Consider the following 16,062-nt stretch of genomic DNA (forward strand, 5'->3'; position numbering starts at 1 on the left):
ATAAATCGTGCCAGGAATAATTATCGAAAATGTTGCATTGATAAGATCATTGCCCCCAATGGCACTTGCTTATCGACCAAAGAGGAAATTTCAGCAGAAATTGTTGCTCATTTTACAAAAATTTTTAAGACTCAACCTTCTCCTGACATACTGGCAGGGTCTGAGTTCCTTGAAGGAGTAAGAGATTGCTTTAAGCCAACCCCAAACCTAACAGCACCAATTTCCCTTCTTGAGATTAGAGCTGCTCTAATAGCAATGAAGTCAAACAAGTCCCCTGGCACCGATGGCATTCCTTACGAGTTTTACGTAGAATTTTGGGACGTGATCGCACCCCACTTCTTGGATATGTTTAATCATATCCTGGAAAGGGAAACTCTGACGTCTTCGCAGGGCCAAGCGGCGATCAGGCTAATTCCTAAGTCTTCGGGACTTTGTGGAATTTCTAATTTTCGGCCAATTTCTCTTTTGAATTGTGACTACAAAGTCATGGCATCTGTCTTAGCGAGACGATTGAGGCAGACACTATCTTCTACCATAGGGCCTCATCAAAAAGGTGGGGTACCTGGTAGATTGATTTTTGATAATTTAAGTCTTTACAGAGATGTCATTCAATTTGTTGATGACCGGGGATGCCATGACTCTTCCAACTCTTTGATTCGGGGTATGGGCGCTGCCATTGTTGGAGTTGACTTTGAAAAGGCCTACGACCTGGTTAACAGGGAAGTCCTCTGGAGGATTCTGGATGTCATGGGTTACCCCACCACTTTCGTCCGTTGGTTACAGATTATGTATTCTGTAACAGGAATGTCAATCCTCAACGGATCGGAGGTGGCTGGGGTGATTAGTGATATTCAGTCGATTCGCCAGGGATGCCCCCTATCTGTCCATCTCTTCGTTCTATACATTGAGCCTTTGCTTGTGCGTTTATCTCGAGTCTCTCAAGGGTATATCATTGTTTAATGAAAAACTCACTGTCAGAGCCTTTGTTGATGACGTCACCATTTTCGTTTCTTGTGACGAAGATTTTACCAGGGCAGGACAAATCCTTGATATGTTCTGTCAGTGGACAAAGGCAAGGATGAATAAGGAGAAAACAAAAGCCCTGGGACTCGGGACTTGGAGCTCTAGATCAATTTGGCCTCTTGAGTGGCTTGTGTCAGCGCCAACATTGTCCCTGTTAGGAATTAAATTTTCCCATTCCATAGAAGAGACAGCTAGTAGGATTTGGAATGATGCATTTAGCTCTTTAAATGGTATTCTGCGAGAGAATGCCAGTCGACGGTTTAATATTTACCAGAGGGTGCTTTTCCTCAAGTCGAAGGCTCTCTCCGGAACTGTGTACTTTGCACAGGTATTACCTTGTAATCAAAAAATGGCTGACCAGATTTCGAAGGCTGTCATGAAATTTCTATGGATGGGAAAAGTAGAAAGGCCGAAGAAAACCGTAATTTTCCGTACTGTCAAAGAAGGGGGTCTGGGAATGGTCAACACACACCTCTTTTACCGTTCCCTTTTCTTGTGCCCCTTGTACAAAGTCCTGATAGGCCCCAACAGCCCAGAAAGCTCTCTACTTCGGTATTGGATGTCCTTTCCTCTCCGAACCTTATTGCCACTCTACAAGGACAACACCACACCTGTAGCAGTCATGAAGAGACCATATTACCTTCAGGAACCCCTGCATCAAATCAAGCAACTTTTCGCATCTTCCATTCTGGTGCAGGGGAATCCAATGGTACATCGGAAAACATATAACCATTGGATCCTGGAGGTAACGACAATGGGAAAGCTGGAGATCCTGAGGCCTAATCTGGATTGGCCACGAATCTGGAAGGAGACTGCAGCCCTCCCAACTAACATCAGGGAGACCATGTTCCTGTTCAACCAGCGACTTCTCCCTACCAGGACCAGATGCCATCGGTTGGACCCCACCAAGGACGCAACATGTCTAATCTGCAATCAAGACCCGGAAACCGATGAGCATCTGATGTACCAGTGTCCTGAACGACTCACCGTTTGGAGCTGGTTGGAAGGAACTATGCGTCAGATGGGCTGCAGTTCGTCAAACGAAGATTTGATACGTGGCCATTTTGGTCCAGTAGGAAATCTCCAGCTTTTATTCACTCTTCTGGCTGCTTATCTCTACATCAACTGGAAGGCAAAGAATAACCTACGCACACCATGTCAAGAAGAAGTAGAGAGCCTCTGGAAATTCCCTTCGTAAATCTAGATCCCAATTCCCTGTTTAATTTTAATCATAAATTTTAGTACATTTTGTTTATTTTTGTTTGTTTTGAATTTCCCATTCCCAGTTTTATTGGCCTTTGTTTATGTTTTGTTTTTTTTGTTTTTATTTCACACCACCATTGTCTTCTGCTTTGTTTTTCTTTTGTTTATTTTTCTTGAATTATCCCACCACCGTAAATTGCATTTGTTTGTTTTTGTTTTGTTTGTTAATATTATGATCCCCACCATTGCCAGATTTCGATTTTTTCCCCTTGCTAACGTCTGCATCCGACAGCCTAATTGTTTTGCTTTATTTTGTTTGAATGCCCTAAATAGCTGATAAAAAAAGAAAAAAAAAAAAAATTTTAAAAAAAAAAAAAAAAAAAAAAAGGGAAAAACCAATGAGAAAAAAAAAAAAATTTTAAAAAAAAAAAAAAAAAAGAAGGGTGACCGCTTGGGAATACGGGATGCTGTTGGCATCAAACCTTTTATAGCCAGCAAGAGTTTCGTAAATGAATCAAAGTTTTAGTTAAAACCATCTCGTGGTGAATTTTGACACTCTATTAAACGCCATCTAGTGGTAAATTTTGTTATTTCACATCGTACACACTGATAGCTATTTTTTTAAACACCAACAAGGGAAGTTTAGAGCGGTTCTTAACCATCAGTGACTTTACTGAGGAATGTGAATTTCTATCTCATAGAATAATGGTGGCTCAACGAACACGATGGTTACCAGTCCAATATCCTTAATTATAGAAATCAATCGTCCTTGTGTAGGTTTCAATGTTGGAAAATCATTCCGTGAGTGTATTCAATTCAGTCTCGTATTAAAACGTCAACGGCCATACCACGCAGAAAAAACCTGGTCTCGTCAGCTCCCAGAAGTTAAGCTGCGTCGGGTCCCGTTAGTACCTAGAAGGGTGACCGCTTGGGAATACGGGATGCTGTTGGCATCAAACCTTTTATAGCCAGCAAGAGTTTCGTAAATGAATCAAAGTTTTAGTTAAAACCATCTCGTGGTGAATTTTGACACTCTATTAAACGCCATCTAGTGGTAAATTTTGTTATTTCACATCGTACACACTGATAGCTATTTTTTTAAACACCAACAAGGGAAGTTTAGAGCGGTTCTTAACCATCAGTGACTTTACCGAGGAATGTGAATTTCTATCTCATAGAATAATGGTGGCTCAACGAACACGATGGTTACCAGTCCAATATCCTTAATTATAGAAATCAATCGTCCTTGTGTAGGTTTCAATGTTGGAAAATCATTCCGTGAGTGTATTCAATTCAGTCTCGTATTAAAACGTCAACGGCCATACCACGCAGAAAAAACCTGGTCTCGTCAGCTCCCAGAAGTTAAGCTGCGTCGGGTCCCGTTAGTACCTAGAAGGGTGACCGCTTGGGAATACGGGATGCTGTTGGCATCAAACCTTTTATAGCCAGCAAGAGTTTCGTAAATGAATCAAAGTTTTAGTTAAAACCATCTCGTGGTGAATTTTGACACTCTATTAAACGCCATCTAGTGGTAAATTTTGTTATTTCACATCGTACACACTGATAGCTATTTTTTTAAACACCAACAAGGGAAGTTTAGAGCGGTTCTTAACCATCAGTGACTTTACCGAGGAATGTGAATTTCTATCTCATAGAATAATGGTGGCTCAACGAACACGATGGTTACCAGTCCAATATCCTTAATTATAGAAATCAATCGTCCTTGTGTAGGTTTCAATGTTGGAAAATCATTCCGTGAGTGTATTCAATTCAGTCTCGTATTAAAACGTCAACGGCCATACCACGCAGAAAAAACCTGGTCTCGTCAGCTCCCAGAAGTTAAGCTGCGTCGGGTCCCGTTAGTACCTAGAAGGGTGACCGCTTGGGAATACGGGATGCTGTTGGCATCAAACCTTTTATAGCCAGCAAGAGTTTCGTAAATGAATCAAAGTTTTAGTTAAAACCATCTCGTGGTGAATTTTGACACTCTATTAAACGCCATCTAGTGGTAAATTTTGTTATTTCACATCGTACACACTGATAGCTATTTTTTTAAACACCAACAAGGGAAGTTTAGAGCGGTTCTTAACCATCAGTGACTTTACCGAGGAATGTGAATTTCTATCTCATAGAATAATGGTGGCTCAACGAACACGATGGTTACCAGTCCAATATCCTTAATTATAGAAATCAATCGTCCTTGTGTAGGTTTCAATGTTGGAAAATCATTCCGTGAGTGTATTCAATTCAGTCTCGTATTAAAACGTCAACGGCCATACCACGCAGAAAAAACCTGGTCTCGTCAGCTCCCAGAAGTTAAGCTGCGTCGGGTCCCGTTAGTACCTAGAAGGGTGACCGCTTGGGAATACGGGATGCTGTTGGCATCAAACCTTTTATAGCCAGCAAGAGTTTCGTAAATGAATCAAAGTTTTAGTTAAAACCATCTCGTGGTGAATTTTGACACTCTATTAAACGCCATCTAGTGGTAAATTTTGTTATTTCACATCGTACACACTGATAGCTATTTTTTTAAACACCAACAAGGGAAGTTTAGAGCGGTTCTTAACCATCAGTGACTTTACCGAGGAATGTGAATTTCTATCTCATAGAATAATGGTGGCTCAACGAACACGATGGTTACCAGTCCAATATCCTTAATTATAGAAATCAATCGTCCTTGTGTAGGTTTCAATGTTGGAAAATCATTCCGTGAGTGTATTCAATTCAGTCTCGTATTAAAACGTCAACGGCCATACCACGCAGAAAAAACCTGGTCTCGTCAGCTCCCAGAAGTTAAGCTGCGTCGGGTCCCGTTAGTACCTAGAAGGGTGACCGCTTGGGAATACGGGATGCTGTTGGCATCAAACCTTTTATAGCCAGCAAGAGTTTCGTAAATGAATCAAAGTTTTAGTTAAAACCATCTCGTGGTGAATTTTGACACTCTATTAAACGCCATCTAGTGGTAAATTTTGTTATTTCACATCGTACACACTGATAGCTATTTTTTTAAACACCAACAAGGGAAGTTTAGAGCGGTTCTTAACCATCAGTGACTTTACCGAGGAATGTGAATTTCTATCTCATAGAATAATGGTGGCTCAACGAACACGATGGTTACCAGTCCAATATCCTTAATTATAGAAATCAATCGTCCTTGTGTAGGTTTCAATGTTGGAAAATCATTCCGTGAGTGTATTCAATTCAGTCTCGTATTAAAACGTCAACGGCCATACCACGCAGAAAAAACCTGGTCTCGTCAGCTCCCAGAAGTTAAGCTGCGTCGGGTCCCGTTAGTACCTAGAAGGGTGACCGCTTGGGAATACGGGATGCTGTTGGCATCAAACCTTTTATAGCCAGCAAGAGTTTCGTAAATGAATCAAAGTTTTAGTTAAAACCATCTCGTGGTGAATTTTGACACTCTATTAAACGCCATCTAGTGGTAAATTTTGTTATTTCACATCGTACACACTGATAGCTATTTTTTTAAACACCAACAAGGGAAGTTTAGAGCGGTTCTTAACCATCAGTGACTTTACCGAGGAATGTGAATTTCTATCTCATAGAATAATGGTGGCTCAACGAACACGATGGTTACCAGTCCAATATCCTTAATTATAGAAATCAATCGTCCTTGTGTAGGTTTCAATGTTGGAAAATCATTCCGTGAGTGTATTCAATTCAGTCTCGTATTAAAACGTCAACGGCCATACCACGCAGAAAAAACCTGGTCTCGTCAGCTCCCAGAAGTTAAGCTGCGTCGGGTCCCGTTAGTACCTAGAAGGGTGACCGCTTGGGAATACGGGATGCTGTTGGCATCAAACCTTTTATAGCCAGCAAGAGTTTCGTAAATGAATCAAAGTTTTAGTTAAAACCATCTCGTGGTGAATTTTGACACTCTATTAAACGCCATCTAGTGGTAAATTTTGTTATTTCACATCGTACACACTGATAGCTATTTTTTTAAACACCAACAAGGGAAGTTTAGAGCGGTTCTTAACCATCAGTGACTTTACCGAGGAATGTGAATTTCTATCTCATAGAATAATGGTGGCTCAACGAACACGATGGTTACCAGTCCAATATCCTTAATTATAGAAATCAATCGTCCTTGTGTAGGTTTCAATGTTGGAAAATCATTCCGTGAGTGTATTCAATTCAGTCTCGTATTAAAACGTCAACGGCCATACCACGCAGAAAAAACCTGGTCTCGTCAGCTCCCAGAAGTTAAGCTGCGTCGGGTCCCGTTAGTACCTAGAAGGGTGACCGCTTGGGAATACGGGATGCTGTTGGCATCAAACCTTTTATAGCCAGCAAGAGTTTCGTAAATGAATCAAAGTTTTAGTTAAAACCATCTCGTGGTGAATTTTGACACTCTATTAAACGCCATCTAGTGGTAAATTTTGTTATTTCACATCGTACACACTGATAGCTATTTTTTTAAACACCAACAAGGGAAGTTTAGAGCGGTTCTTAACCATCAGTGACTTTACCGAGGAATGTGAATTTCTATCTCATAGAATAATGGTGGCTCAACGAACACGATGGTTACCAGTCCAATATCCTTAATTATAGAAATCAATCGTCCTTGTGTAGGTTTCAATGTTGGAAAATCATTCCGTGAGTGTATTCAATTCAGTCTCGTATTTAAAATGTCAACGGCCATACCACGCAGAAAAAACCTGGTCTCGTCAGCTCCCAGAAGTTAAGCTGCGTCGGGTCCCGTTAGTACCTAGAAGGGTGACCGCTTGGGAATACGGGATGCTGTTGGCATCAAACCTTTTATAGCCAGCAAGAGTTTCGTAAATGAATCAAAGTTTTAGTTAAAACCATCTCGTGGTGAATTTTGACACTCTATTAAACGCCATCTAGTGGTAAATTTTGTTATTTCACATCGTACACACTGATAGCTATTTTTTTAAACACCAACAAGGGAAGTTTAGAGCGGTTCTTAACCATCAGTGACTTTACCGAGGAATGTGAATTTCTATCTCATAGAATAATGGTGGCTCAACGAACACGATGGTTACCAGTCCAATATCCTTAATTATAGAAATCAATCGTCCTTGTGTAGGTTTCAATGTTGGAAAATCATTCCGTGAGTGTATTCAATTCAGTCTCGTATTAAAACGTCAACGGCCATACCACGCAGAAAAAACCTGGTCTCGTCAGCTCCCAGAAGTTAAGCTGCGTCGGGTCCCGTTAGTACCTAGAAGGGTGACCGCTTGGGAATACGGGATGCTGTTGGCATCAAACCTTTTATAGACAGCAAGAGTTTCGTAAATGAATCAAAGTTTTAGTTAAAACCATCTCGTGGTGAATTTTGACACTCTATTAAACGCCATCTAGTGGTAAATTTTGTTATTTCACATCGTACACACTGATAGCTATTTTTTTAAACACCAACAAGGGAAGTTTAGAGCGGTTCTTAACCATCAGTGACTTTACCGAGGAATGTGAATTTCTATCTCATAGAATAATGGTGGCTCAACGAACACGATGGTTACCAGTCCAATATCCTTAATTATAGAAATCAATCGTCCTTGTGTAGGTTTCAATGTTGGAAAATCATTCCGTGAGTGTATTCAATTCAGTCTCGTTTTTAAAATGTCAACGGCCATACCACGCAGAAAAAACCTGGTCTCGTCAGCTCCCAGAAGTTAAGCTGCGTCGGATGCAGACGTCTTTTTGTGTTCTCCCGTTTTTCCATCATTTTGTGAGTTTTTGTTATTTTTTATTACTTTTTGTTGTTATATTCGTGTTTTTGAGTGTTTATTTTGTATAGTTTAGCTGTTTTTGTTGTGTTTTGCCCCAAATTGTTTTATTTGTGTGTTTGTTTACGTGTGTGGGGACCTTCCCCTCCCCCCTTTGGGCAGTTTGTTTACATTGTCTAGGGGACAATGGCTGCCAAGTGGCTCAATAGTGTAGATATTGATTTTGGGGTTCAATTCCCGAAATTGAGTATGCGTACGGTTCATGGTTTTGTGCGTAGTTTGAAGGTTGATGCTCAGGATCTCTTAGGCCTAGTTGCTGTGCTAGATACGAGAAACCAGGTCGCTAGAATTACGTTTACGTCAGAGGCATATACCTCAAATTTTTTGTCCCAACACAGTGGTATCGTCAGGACTGAATTGGAGGGGAAAGAAGTTAGTGTAGTCATCAGGGATAGCAATATTCAAGAGAAATTTGTTCGAATTGCAGGGATTCCACAGAACCTAGACTTGGGAATAGTTCAGACACGTCTTAAGGAATTTGGAAATGTAATTGAAGCTCGGTGGGAGCGCTATCGGGTGGCAGAGGATGAAGTTTTATACCCTGTCCTAGCCACTTGGATGATTGTACGAATGACGGTGACGAAAAACATTCCCTCATACATTACCATTGGCAGTTATCGTGCCATGGTTAAGTATGAGGGACAAAAGCCCACTTGCAGACTTTGCGACGAAGAGACACACTTTAGCTACGACTGCCCAACTTTAAAACGAAACCAGGAACCCACCATTGTCCAAAAACCTGTTGCCAAAAAGACTAAAAAGACAGAGACTATTAAACAGACAACCGTAGTAATTCCCGTGGTAGCAAATTCCATGGTTTCCCAGGTACCTCTGGAAAGTGAATCGCAAGATTCACTCTCAGAAAGTACTAATAATTTGGAAACTGAATCCATGGAATGTGACACTGCTACCACTTCCGCATCTGTACCTCCGAAAGACAACCCTTTGAAACCAATTTCAAAATCCAAAATAGCAGCACCTGACACAGAGACAGAAGACCAGGAAACAGTGACAATTATCATGGAATCAATGGAACCCGACACGGGGGAAATTGATACCACTGATCCAGACAAAACTAAGGACCCCCTGAAAATTCCCACGGTACCACGAAGCAAACGATTTAAACCTACCCTGACGCCCCAAAATTCGAAACCCACTTCAGGCATTCCCGTACTCAAAAAACCTAACACATGACTTCACAATTAAAAATCGCTTCTATCAACATTGGAGGTATTCGATCAGTCGAGCGACGTCAAATTCTTTTAAATTTCTGCAGGGACGGTAATTTAGATATCGTAGGACTTCAAGAGGTAGCCTTTCACTCTTGCCCAATTATTGAAAGCTGTTACCACTTGCTAGCAAATGTCGGTCCCAACAAAAAAGGAACAGCCATTCTAATTAGACATGGTCTGGAGTATTCTCGACTGCTTCTTGAACCTGACGGAAGGCTTATCTCCATTGACGTAAAATGTTTTACGTTTATTAATATCTATGCCCCGTCAGGTAAGCAGGTAAGGAATGAGAGAAACAATTTTCTTCGTCAAACCGTTCCTGCCTACTCGATTACCACTCGACTGCCCTTCGTGTTGATGGGCGATTTTAATTGTGTTGACGACATCCAAGATAGGGCAAATATCCAATCCCTCCCTGTCCCAAGTAGTGTTGTTAGCTATGCTTTGAAGGAGATGGTTACTGGTCTTGATCTGGTAGACATCTGGAAAAAGCTAAATCATAGTGATCCGGGCCACACTTTCCATTACCACGATGGTTCTTCTAGGCTTGATAGGATTTATGCTAGTCGATCGTTTGCTGATAGATTTTTAAATATTTGTTTGCAGTCTTTATCGATTAGTGACCATCAGTCGGTACAATCCACACTTACTTGCAATCTTGATCTCCCAAATCGTAGCAGACCACCTGCCGGATTGTGGAAACTAAATACTTCAATATTGTCAGAAGAAGGTTTTCAGAAATATGTAACCAATTTTATTCAGGAATCTGCTAATCATCCTCTTAGGGAAAGTAATGTAGCAAATTGGTGGGAGAGTGTCCTGAAACCGGGTATCAAGCGCATTTCGGTGGATTATTCCAGGCAAAGAGCAAGGCTGATAAGAGAAACTAAGTTTTTCTATCAATCTTGCATACAGGAAATGGCCGAAGCAGATACCTTTGATTGGGTTGCCTTTCAACAGTTGAGAAAATTTTCAAAGTCTTGGGAGGAGAGCACACTCAAAGGGTGTGGGATTCGTTCCCGCTGCTTCGAAGGGCCAGATGTAGAGGAAGCAAGTATTTTTCACATAAATCGTGCCAGGAATAATTATCGAAAATGTTGCATTGATAAGATCATTGCCCCCAATGGCACTTGCTTATCGACCAAAGAGGAAATTTCAGCAGAAATTGTTGCTCATTTTACAAAAATTTTTAAGACTCAACCTTCTCCTGACATACTGGCAGGGTCTGAGTTCCTTGAAGGAGTAAGAGATTGCTTTAAGCCAACCCCAAACCTAACAGCACCAATTTCCCTTCTTGAGATTAGAGCTGCTCTAATAGCAATGAAGTCAAACAAGTCCCCTGGCACCGATGGCATTCCTTACGAGTTTTACGTAGAATTTTGGGACGTGATCGCACCCCACTTCTTGGATATGTTTAATCATATCCTGGAAAGGGAAACTCTGACGTCTTCGCAGGGCCAAGCGGCGATCAGGCTAATTCCTAAGTCTTCGGGACTTTGTGGAATTTCTAATTTTCGGCCAATTTCTCTTTTGAATTGTGACTACAAAGTTATGGCATCTGTCTTAGCGAGACGATTGAGGCAGACACTATCTTCTACCATAGGGCCTCATCAAAAAGGTGGGGTACCTGGTAGATTGATTTTTGATAATTTAAGTCTTTACAGAGATGTCATTCAATTTGTTGATGACCGGGGATGCCATGACTCTTCCAACTCTTTGATTCGGGGTATGGGCGCTGCCATTGTTGGAGTTGACTTTGAAAAGGCCTACGACCTGGTTAACAGGGAAGTCCTCTGGAGGATTCTGGATGTCATGGGTTACCCCACCACTTTCGTCCGTTGGTTACAGATTATGTATTCTGTAACAGGAATGTCAATCCTCAACGGATCGGAGGTGGCTGGGGTGATTAGTGATATTCAGTCGATTCGCCAGGGATGCCCCCTATCTGTCCATCTCTTCGTTCTATACATTGAGCCATTACTTGTGCGTTTATCTCGAGCTCTCAAGGGTATATCATTGTTTAATGAAAAACTCACTGTCAGAGCCTTTGTTGATGACGTCACCATTTTCGTTTCTTGTGACGAAGATTTTACCAGGGCAGGACAAATCCTTGATATGTTCTGTCAGTGGACAAAGGCAAGGATGAATAAGGAGAAAACAAAAGCCCTGGGACTCGGGACTTGGAGCTCTAGATCAATTTGGCCTCTTGAGTGGCTTGTGTCAGCGCCAACATTGTCCCTGTTAGGAATTAAATTTTCCCATTCCATAGTAGAGACAGCTAGTAGGGTTTGGAATGATGCATTTTGCTCTTTAAATGGTATTCTGCGAGAGAATGCCAGTCGACGGTTTAATATTTACCAGAGGGTAATGTTCCTGAAGTCGAAGGCTCTCTCCGGAACTGTGTACTTTGCACAGGTATTACCTTGTAATCAAAAAATGGCTGACCAGATTTCGAAGGCTGTCATGAAATTTCTATGGATGGGAAAAGTAGAAAGGCCGAAGAAAACCGTAACTTTCCGTACTGTCAAAGAAGGGGGTCTGGGAATGGTCAACACACACCTCTTTTACCGTTCCCTTTTCTTGTGCCCCTTGTACAAAGTCCTGATAGGCCCCAACAGCCCAGAAAGCTCTCTACTTCGGTATTGGATGTCCTTTCCTCTCCGAACCTTATTGCCACTCTACAAGGACAACACCACACCTGTAGCAGTCATGAAGAGACCATATTACCTTCAGGAACCCCTGCATCAAATCAAGCAACTTTTCGCATCTTCCATTCTGGTGCAGGGGAATCCAATGGTACATCGGAAAACATATAACCATTGGATCCTGGAGGTAACGACAATGGGAAAGCTGGAGATCCTGAGGCCTAATCTGGATTGGCCACGAATCTGGAAGGAGACTGCAGCCCTTCCAACTAACATCAGAGAGACCATGTTCCTGTTCAACCAGCGACTTCTCCCTACCAGGACCAGATGCCATCGGTTGGACCCCAACGAGGACGCAACATGCCCAATCTGCCATCAAGACCCGGAAACCGATGAGCATCTGATGTACCAGTGTCCTGAACGACTCACCGTTTGGAGCTGGTTGGAAGGAACTATGCGTCAGATGGGCTGCAGTTCGTCAAAGGAAGATTTGATACGTGGCCATTTTGGACCAATAGGAAATCTCCAGTTTTCTTTCACTCTTCTGGCTGCTTACCTCTTCATCACCTGGAAGGAAAGAAGTCACCTTCGCGTCCCACGTCAAGAAGAAGTAGAGAGCCTATGGAAAGCCCTTCGTCAACCTAGATCCCTATGTCCTACCTTATCTTTACCATAAATTTTATGATATTTTGTTTATTTTTGTTTATTTTGTATTTCCTTTTCCCAACATCAATGGCCTTTGAATATTTTTTTTGTTTATATTTTCTGTTACCAAGTCTTCTGCTTTGTTTACTTTTGTTTTGTTTTATTTTACGGTATTATCCCACCTCAACACACATTGCATTTGTTTGTTTTTGTTTTTGTTTTGTTTATTATTATAGTCCCCAACATTGCCACATTTTCGTCTACATCCCTTTGCTAACGTCTGCATCCGACGACCAAATTGTTTTTTTTTGCTTCGTTTGTTTTAATGCCCCAATTAGCTGATAACAAAAGATAATAAAAGAGAATTTTACAAAAAAAAAAAAGAAGTTAAGCTGCGTCGGGTCCCGTTAGTACCTAGAAGGGTGACCGCTTGGGAATACGGGATGCTGTTGGCATCAAACCTTTTATAGCCAGCAAGAGTTTCGTAAATGAATCAAAGTTTTAGTTAAAACCATCTCGTGGTGAATTTTGACACTCTATTAAACGCCATCTAGTGGTAAATTTTGTTATTTCACATCGTACACACTGATAGCTATTTTTTTAAACACCAACAAGGGAAGTTTAGAGCGGTTCTTAACCATCAGTGACTTTACCGAGGAATGTGAATTTCTATCTCATAGAATAATGGTGGCTCAACGAACACGATGGTTACCAGTCCAATATCCTTAATTATAGAAATCAATCGTCCTTGTGTAGGTTTCAATGTTGGAAAATCATTCCGTGAGTGTATTCAATTCAGTCTCGTATTAAAACGTCAACGGCCATACCACGCAGAAAAAACCTGGTCTCGTCAGCTCCCAGAAGTTAAGCTGCGTCGGGTCCCGTTAGTACCTAGAAGGGTGACCGCTTGGGAATACGGGATGCTGTTGGCATCAAACCTTTTATAGCCAGCAAGAGTTTCGTAAATGAATCAAAGTTTTAGTTAAAACCATCTCGTGGTGAATTTTGACACTCTATTAAACGCCATCTAGTGGTAAATTTTGTTATTTCACATCGTACACACTGATAGCTATTTTTTTAAACACCAACAAGGGAAGTTTAGAGCGGTTCTTAACCATCAGTGACTTTACCGAGGAATGTGAATTTCTATCTCATAGAATAATGGTGGCTCAACGAACACGATGGTTACCAGTCCAATATCCTTAATTATAGAAATCAATCGTCCTTGTGTAGGTTTCAATGTTGGAAAATCATTCCGTGAGTGTATTCAATTCAGTCTCGTATTAAAACGTCAACGGCCATACCACGCAGAAAAAACCTGGTCTCGTCAGCTCCCAGAAGTTAAGCTGCGTCGGGTCCCGTTAGTACCTAGAAGGGTGACCGCTTGGGAATACGGGATGCTGTTGGCATCAAACCTTTTATAGCCAGCAAGAGTTTCGTAAATGAATCAAAGTTTTAGTTAAAACCATCTCGTGGTGAATTTTGACACTCTATTAAACGCCATCTAGTGGTAAATTTTGTTATTTCACATCGTACACACTGATAGCTATTTTTTTAAACACCAACAAGGGAAGTTTAGAGCGGTTCTTAACCATCAGTGACTTTACCGAGGAATGTGAATTTCTATCTCATAGAAGAATAGTGGTGGCTCAACGGAACACGATGGTTACCAGTCCAATATCCTTAATTATAGAAATCAATCGTCCTTGTGTAGGTTTCAATGTTGGAAAATCATTCCGTGAGTGTATTCAATTCAGTCTCGTATTAAAACGTCAACGGCCATACCACGCAGAAAAAACCTGGTCTCGTCAGCTCCCAGAAGTTAAGCTGCGTCGGGTCCCGTTAGTACCTAGAAGGGTGACCGCTTGGGAATACGGGATGCTGTTGGCATCAAACCTTTTATAGCCAGCAAGAGTTTCGTAAATGAATCAAAGTTTTAGTTAAAACCATCTCGTGGTGAATTTTGACACTCTATTAAACGCCATCTAGTGGTAAATTTTGTTATTTCACATCGTACACACTGATAGCTATTTTTTTAAACACCAACAAGGGAAGTTTAGAGCGGTTCTTAACCATCAGTGACTTTACCGAGGAATGTGAATTTCTATCTCATAGAATAATGGTGGCTCAACGAACACGATGGTTACCAGTCCAATATCCTTAATTATAGAAATCAATCGTCCTTGTGTAGGTTTCAATGTTGGAAAATCATTCGTGGTGTATTCATTAGTTCGTGAAACGTCGCGTATTCCAATTCAGTCTCGTATTTAAAAGTCAACGGCCAAACCCCCCAAAAAAAACCTGGTCTCGTCAGCTCCCAGAAGTTAAGCTGCGTCGGGTCCCGTTAGTACCTAGAAGGGTGACCGCTTGGGAATACGGGATGCTGTTGGCATCAAACCTTTTATAGCCAGCAAGAGTTTCGTAAATGAATCAAAGTTTTAGTTAAAACCATCTCGTGGTGAATTTTGACACTCTATTAAACGCCATCTAGTGGTAAATTTTGTTATTTCACATCGTACACACTGATAGCTATTTTTTTAAACACCAACAAGGGAAGTTTAGAGCGGTTCTTAACCATCAGTGACTTTACCGAGGAATGTGAATTTCTATCTCATAGAATAATGGGGGCTCAACGAACACGATGGTTACCAGTCCAATATCCTTAATTATAGAAATCAATCGTCCTTGTGTAGGTTTCAATGTTGGAAAATCATTCCGTGAGTGTATTAATTCAGTTCGTATTCAATTCAGTCTCGTATTACGTCAATTCGGCCATACCACGCAGAAAAAAACCTGGTCTCGTCAGCTCCCAGAAGTTAAGCTGCGTCGGGTCCCGTTAGTACCTAGAAGGGTGACCGCTTGGGAATACGGGATGCTGTTGGCATCAAACCTTTTATAGCCAGCAAGAGTTTCGTAAATGAATCAAAGTTTTAGTTAAAACCATCTCGTGGTGAATTTTGACACTTCTATTAAACGCCATCTAGTGGTAAATTTTGTTATTTCATCTCGTACACACTGATAGCTATTTTTTTAAACACCAACAAGGGAAGTTTAGAGCGGTTCTTAACCATCAGTGACTTTACCGAGGAATGTGAATTTCTATCTCATAGAATAATGGTGGCTCAACGAACACGATGGTTACCAGTCCAATATCCTTAATTATAGAAATCAATCGTCCTTGTGTAGGTTTCAATGTTGGAAAATCATTCCGTGAGTGTATTCAATTCAGTCTCGTCTATTAAAACTTAAAAAGGTCATACGCCACGCTCAGAAAAACCCCTGGTCTCGTCAGCTCCCAGAAGTTAAGCTGCGTCGGGTCCCGTTAGTACCTAGAAGGGTGACCGCTTGGGAATACGGGATGCTGTTGGCATCAAACCTTTTATAGCCAGCAAGAGTTTCGTAAATGAATCAAAGTTTTAGTTAAAACCATCTCGTGGTGAATTTTGACACTCTATTAAACGCCATCTAGTGGTAAATTTTGTTATTTCACATCGTACACACTGATAGCTATTTTTTTAAACACCAACAAGGGAAGTTTAGAGC

At 41.2% G+C, this 16,062-nt stretch overlaps 13 non-coding genes and 2 pseudogenes across 13 annotated transcripts; all 15 read left to right on the plus strand.

Moving 5' to 3' along the window:
• Positions 1-3,060: 3,060 nt before the first annotated feature.
• Positions 3,061-3,179, plus strand: LOC123467229. Its single transcript, XR_006641685.1, has one exon. It is a non-coding gene; the product is annotated as a 5S ribosomal RNA (ribosomal RNA).
• A 358-nt stretch (positions 3,180-3,537) lies between these two features.
• Positions 3,538-3,656, plus strand: LOC123467230. Its single transcript, XR_006641686.1, has one exon. It is a non-coding gene; the product is annotated as a 5S ribosomal RNA (ribosomal RNA).
• A 358-nt stretch (positions 3,657-4,014) lies between these two features.
• Positions 4,015-4,133, plus strand: LOC123467232. Its single transcript, XR_006641688.1, has one exon. It is a non-coding gene; the product is annotated as a 5S ribosomal RNA (ribosomal RNA).
• A 358-nt stretch (positions 4,134-4,491) lies between these two features.
• LOC123467233 lies at positions 4,492-4,610 on the plus strand. The gene has a single exon (XR_006641689.1). It is a non-coding gene; the product is annotated as a 5S ribosomal RNA (ribosomal RNA).
• Positions 4,611-4,968: 358 nt separating this feature from the next.
• LOC123467234 lies at positions 4,969-5,087 on the plus strand. Its single transcript, XR_006641690.1, has one exon. It is a non-coding gene; the product is annotated as a 5S ribosomal RNA (ribosomal RNA).
• A 358-nt stretch (positions 5,088-5,445) lies between these two features.
• On the plus strand, positions 5,446-5,564 carry LOC123467235. The gene has a single exon (XR_006641691.1). It is a non-coding gene; the product is annotated as a 5S ribosomal RNA (ribosomal RNA).
• Positions 5,565-5,922: 358 nt separating this feature from the next.
• Positions 5,923-6,041, plus strand: LOC123467236. Its single transcript, XR_006641692.1, has one exon. It is a non-coding gene; the product is annotated as a 5S ribosomal RNA (ribosomal RNA).
• A 358-nt stretch (positions 6,042-6,399) lies between these two features.
• On the plus strand, positions 6,400-6,518 carry LOC123467237. The gene has a single exon (XR_006641693.1). It is a non-coding gene; the product is annotated as a 5S ribosomal RNA (ribosomal RNA).
• A 359-nt stretch (positions 6,519-6,877) lies between these two features.
• On the plus strand, positions 6,878-6,996 carry LOC123467238. The gene has a single exon (XR_006641694.1). It is a non-coding gene; the product is annotated as a 5S ribosomal RNA (ribosomal RNA).
• A 358-nt stretch (positions 6,997-7,354) lies between these two features.
• On the plus strand, positions 7,355-7,473 carry LOC123467239. Its single transcript, XR_006641695.1, has one exon. It is a non-coding gene; the product is annotated as a 5S ribosomal RNA (ribosomal RNA).
• A 5,859-nt stretch (positions 7,474-13,332) lies between these two features.
• LOC123467240 lies at positions 13,333-13,451 on the plus strand. The gene has a single exon (XR_006641696.1). It is a non-coding gene; the product is annotated as a 5S ribosomal RNA (ribosomal RNA).
• A 358-nt stretch (positions 13,452-13,809) lies between these two features.
• Positions 13,810-13,928, plus strand: LOC123467241. Its single transcript, XR_006641697.1, has one exon. It is a non-coding gene; the product is annotated as a 5S ribosomal RNA (ribosomal RNA).
• Positions 13,929-14,290: 362 nt separating this feature from the next.
• Positions 14,291-14,409, plus strand: LOC123467243. The gene has a single exon (XR_006641699.1). It is a non-coding gene; the product is annotated as a 5S ribosomal RNA (ribosomal RNA).
• A 383-nt stretch (positions 14,410-14,792) lies between these two features.
• Positions 14,793-14,911, plus strand: LOC123467258 (annotated as a pseudogene).
• Positions 14,912-15,283: 372 nt separating this feature from the next.
• LOC123467208 lies at positions 15,284-15,402 on the plus strand (annotated as a pseudogene).
• Positions 15,403-16,062: the final 660 nt, after the last annotated feature.

The sequence above is a fragment of the Daphnia magna genome, unplaced genomic scaffold (genome assembly GCF_020631705.1).
Source record: "Daphnia magna isolate NIES unplaced genomic scaffold, ASM2063170v1.1 Dm_contigs163, whole genome shotgun sequence".
In the NCBI taxonomy this organism is placed as follows: Eukaryota; Metazoa; Arthropoda; class Branchiopoda; order Diplostraca; family Daphniidae; genus Daphnia; species Daphnia magna.